Below are 4,376 nucleotides of genomic sequence, written 5' to 3'. Positions count from 1 at the left end.
GGAGGACGGGCAGTTGTTGAATGGTTTCGTTTACAAGATGGACGGCGCTGCTGGGCGGGTGTGGTGATGCTTGCACAGCGATGTGAACACACTACCATCAATGCACTTCGCGTCTGTGGGCGTCGCGGAGCTGTAACTAGGACACACTGGTTCGGATGGCACCGTGTGTGTCATGTGCGCTTTACCGTGTCCCGCAGGCACAGCAGGTGCGTAAGCGGTTGGCACAGCCACACGGTTGGGGGAACAAAAGCTCCTGCCAGGTGCCACCTGAGATGGCCAGGCGGGCGGGGGGTGGGGGGTGGGGGGGTGGGGGGAGGCTCGCGCAGCCAGTACTGACAGGCGGGCGCAGAGTGTGGCTCCCGCCTGCAGGCCTCGCCCTCCAGTGCTGACCGCCGGGCAGACACGCCCTTCTGCACAGAGACACAAGGAGAAAAGCAGAACAAACCCAACATAAAACCAAGGGAAAGAGGCCTAATCCCTCCACCAGCTGCCAGTGAGTGAGTGAGTGCCTGGTCCCTCTCTGGGGAGGGGTGGGGAGGGGCGGGGGGCGGGATAAGAGAGGCGGGCAGGGTCACGGCCCTCATGAATGCCCCCCCCCCCCCCCCCAGGGAAGCGGCACGCACGCCACCCTCTGCTGGGTACACATGCTTTCCCCTTCCCATTCCTCTCAGAGCAATTTCTGCTTCGGAGCAGAGAGCACTCCCTCCTCGTTCTCGGCTCCATTGTTCAGCCGTTGCCGGGCACTGAGGGACTTTCCAATATTTCGCTACAAACAAAGTAAGTAGCCAGCCCGGCCGGCCTGGCTCAGGGTTGAGGGTCGACCTATGAACCAGGAGGGCCCGGTTCGAAGTCCCACCAGGGCGTGTGCGGGGCAGCTCAGTCCCAGCGGGAGGCGTGCAGGAGGCAGCGGATCAGTGATTCTCTCCCATCACCGACCTTTCCATCTCCCTTCCTCTCGGAAATCAATTGTTAAGAAGTCAGCAGCCGGGCGCCTGCGTCATTGTGTGTGGATGTTGGGGCCTCAGTGAGGCTCCTCCTGGGAGGGGAGGCTGGGGCTCGGGTCTGTGATGCTGGCGGAGGGCCTGCCCAGGGGCTGTGCCAGGAGCTGTGGGTGAGAGCCCCTGGTGGTCTCCAGCCTGCCATTCGCTGCTAAGAGGCAGGGGAGTGGGTGCTGGGGGTGGGTGAGTGGGGAGGGCCGGACGGAACGGTTATGAAGGGCCACGCGTGGGTGCTGATGGGTGGGTCTCTGCCTTTACCACTGTTTCACGAGCACATGCACATATGGACATTCACAAACCACGTGTGTCAAGTCCATGCACCTTATTGCAGGCTGTTCCAGCTCACAGCTGCTGCTGAGACACACCGACACCTCGTTTGCTGTGTCCCATGGTGGTGGGCAGGGAGGTGAGCAGAGCAAGGACGTGGGCCCAGGTGCGGAGTGGCTGACCCTTCCTCCCTGGAGATGCCGTCCAGGCCTCGCCGGTGTCTCAGCTCCAGGCCCAGAAAAGCAGCAGCACCGGAGAAGCCGCCTCGCCGCTGAGCTCAGAGTGAGGACCCTGCCCGGGGCCGACAGCCAGTCCGTGGGGACCAACCCTGAAGGGCACACCGGGAGAGCGGACGAAGGTTCCATTGAGTTGCCTGGTCGGTGTTACTCAGTGGGTGAGCGTTGACCCAGGCACCAAGGGGTCTGGTTCGATTCCAGTTGGATTCCCGGTCAGGACACGTGCCGGGTTGCGGGCCCAATGGGGGCCTGTCGGAGTCCCCTGATCTGTGTTTCTCTCCCGCTGATGTTTCTCCCTCTCTCTCACTTCCTCTCTCAAAATCAATAAAAACACATTAAAAGAAAGAAAAAGAAACCCTCCCGGGCCCTCCCCTAGGATTTCCACCCTTAAAAGCTCCCAAGGGGGCCTGCCCCGCCCCGCCCCACCCCTGCCCCCAGGGCGTCACCTGGACCTTCCGCCCTCCAGGCTCCCAGGGCCCTTCCGTTGCCTCTCTAACTTGTTTCCTGAGCTGTTTCTTCTGCGGGATACTCCTCCTGCCTCTGTGATTTCCTAGATAAATGTTCTCTTATCGTTGGAGTCTTGGCTCTGAATTCTTTCTTAGCCAGAACTCAAGTACTGAGGGCGCTGAGCCAGGTCCCGGTGCCGTTCCTGTTCCACAAAAGTCCATGATTTGAACAGAAGGTCCTACGATGTCTCTAAGACTTTCATCTTGGCTGCCATGGCTTTTGCAGGAACTTCAGACAGAAACCTGGACCTCTGCTTGCTAGTCCCACGGAGAGCTGTCGCCATGGTAGCTGGGTCCTGGAATGACATTTCCGGATTCCGACATGGTCACGCACCCGGAGACTTCCCGGACAGGCAGGAGAATGGCTGCCTCCGCTAGACCTCTTCTGGGAACGAAGAGACTGAGAATCTTGACGGCCTTAAACCAGATCTCCGAGGTAACAATTCTCCCCTTAGGAAATGCACATGTCAGAAACAAAAGGGCCGACATCTGTCTCCTGTCTACAGGGTTCTCATTGTAGGGAAACTGGAAAATCCCAAAACATCCAGCCAAAGAGAAGAAGGCAAACACTCTCACTCGCAGGGCAGGTGGCCCGTCCAGAGGGGTGGGTCCTGGTCAGTGTGGGGGGCGTCCTGACAGGGCGGGAAGGGGGAAGTGCGGGTCTGTGTGGGGGCGTCCTGACAGGGCGGGAAGGGGGAAGTGCGGGTCCGAGGACAGTTTAGAGCAGAGTTGCTGCAGGAATATGCGTGTTTGTACCAAATGCTAGCACGGCCTGTGCCTCAAGGGGCTGAGACAACTGGAGGGGCCAAGAGGGAGGGGTGCTCACAGAATCCTGAGAATGGGGTGTGTGTGACTCTTTGTTCAGGTTTTTAAAAAGAAGACAGTATTTTGTACAAACAGGATGGGGAAAGGCATTTAAGACTTGCTGGAAGCCAATCTATCCTTGCTGCTTGACACAGTCGCTGCAGGGAAGAAACATCTGCAAAGCTTAGGTTTCAAGGGACCTGGCCTACATGGCATACTGTTCTTAATATGTTTGCTCCCCTTCTTAAGCGCTATGTGTTTTAACCAAGGTCACCTCTCCGAGAAAGGTTGTTGCCCCAGGTGAGGATTTTTATCAGTAAAACCCCTTAACTAAGTGCCAGGCCGGCAGTTAATCACAAGAACAGACATATAGATCAATGGAATAGAATAGAGAGCCCAGAAATCGACCCAAAACACTATGCTCAATTAATATTCGACAAAGGAGGCAAGAGCATACAATGGAGTCAAGACAGTCTCTTCAATAAATGGTGTTGGGAAAATTGAACAGATACATGCAAAAAGATGAAACTAGACCACCAACTCACACCATACACAAAAATAAACTCAAAATGGATAAAAGACTTAAACGTAAGACGGGAAACCATAAAAATACTAGAGGAATCCACAGGCAGCGAAATTGCAAACATATGCCAAAGGAATTGCTTCTCTGATAATGCTCCTAGGGCAATGGAAACTAAAGAGAAAATAAACAAATGGGACTACATCAAAATAAAAAGCTTTTGCACAGCAAAGGAAACCATCAACAAAACAACAAGAAGACCCACTACATGGGAGAACATATTTGCCAATGATACTACCAATAAGGGTTTAATTTCCAACATTTACAGGGATCGCATGAAACTTAACAAAAGGAAGATAAACAATCCAATCAAAAAATGGGCAACGGACCTAGATAGACACTTTTCGAAAGAGGACATACAGAAGGCCGAAAGACATAGGAAAACATGCTCAAAGTCACTAATTATATGAGAGATGCAAATCAAAACGACAATGCGGTATCATCCTACACCTATCAGAATGGCTATCATCAACAATCAACAAACAACAAGTGCTGGAGAGGATGTGGAGAAAAAGGAACACTTGTGCACTGCTGGTGGGAATGCAGACTGGTGCAGCCATTGTGGAGAACAGTATGGAGCTACCTCAAAAAACTAAACATGGAACTCCCATTTGACCCTGTGATCCCACTACTAGGAATATATCCCAAGAAACCAGAAACGCCAATCAGAAAGGATATATGCACCTCTATGTTCATAGCAGCACAATTCACCATAGCTAAGATCCGGAAACAGCCTAAGTGCCCATCAGCAGATGAATGGATTAGAAAACTGTGGTACATCTCCAAGGGTGGGCAAACTTTTTGACTCGAGGGCCACAATGGGTTCTTCAACTGGACCGGAGGGCTGGAACAAAAGCATGGATGGAGTGTTTGTGTGAACTAATATAAATTCAAAGAAAACATCATTACATAAAAGGGTACGGTCTTTTTTTTTTTTTTTTTTAGTTTTATTCATTTCAAATGGGCCGGATCCGGCCCGCGGGCT

The 4,376-nt window shown here is 53.2% G+C and overlaps 1 long non-coding RNA gene across 2 annotated transcripts; it reads left to right on the top strand.

Annotated features, from left to right (window-relative positions):
* The first annotated feature begins 351 nt into the window (after positions 1 to 351).
* On the top strand, positions 352 to 2,435 carry LOC139008173 (uncharacterized). 2 transcript variants are annotated; one of them, XR_011471113.1, is made up of 4 exons: positions 352 to 493; positions 672 to 777; positions 1,330 to 1,659; positions 2,234 to 2,435. It is a non-coding gene; the product is annotated as an uncharacterized lncRNA (long non-coding RNA). The 2 variants fall into 2 exon arrangements; XR_011471112.1 differs by having other exon boundaries at positions 1,330 to 2,435.
* The last annotated feature ends 1,941 nt before the right edge of the window (positions 2,436 to 4,376 follow it).

This window comes from Myotis yumanensis, unplaced genomic scaffold, assembly GCF_028538775.1.
Source record: "Myotis yumanensis isolate MYYU_CA2020_CCGP unplaced genomic scaffold, mMyoYum1.0.hap1 SCAF_1, whole genome shotgun sequence".
NCBI lineage: Eukaryota > Metazoa > Chordata > Mammalia > Chiroptera > Vespertilionidae > Myotis > Myotis yumanensis.
This window is presented reverse-complemented; position numbering and strand designations above follow the sequence as displayed.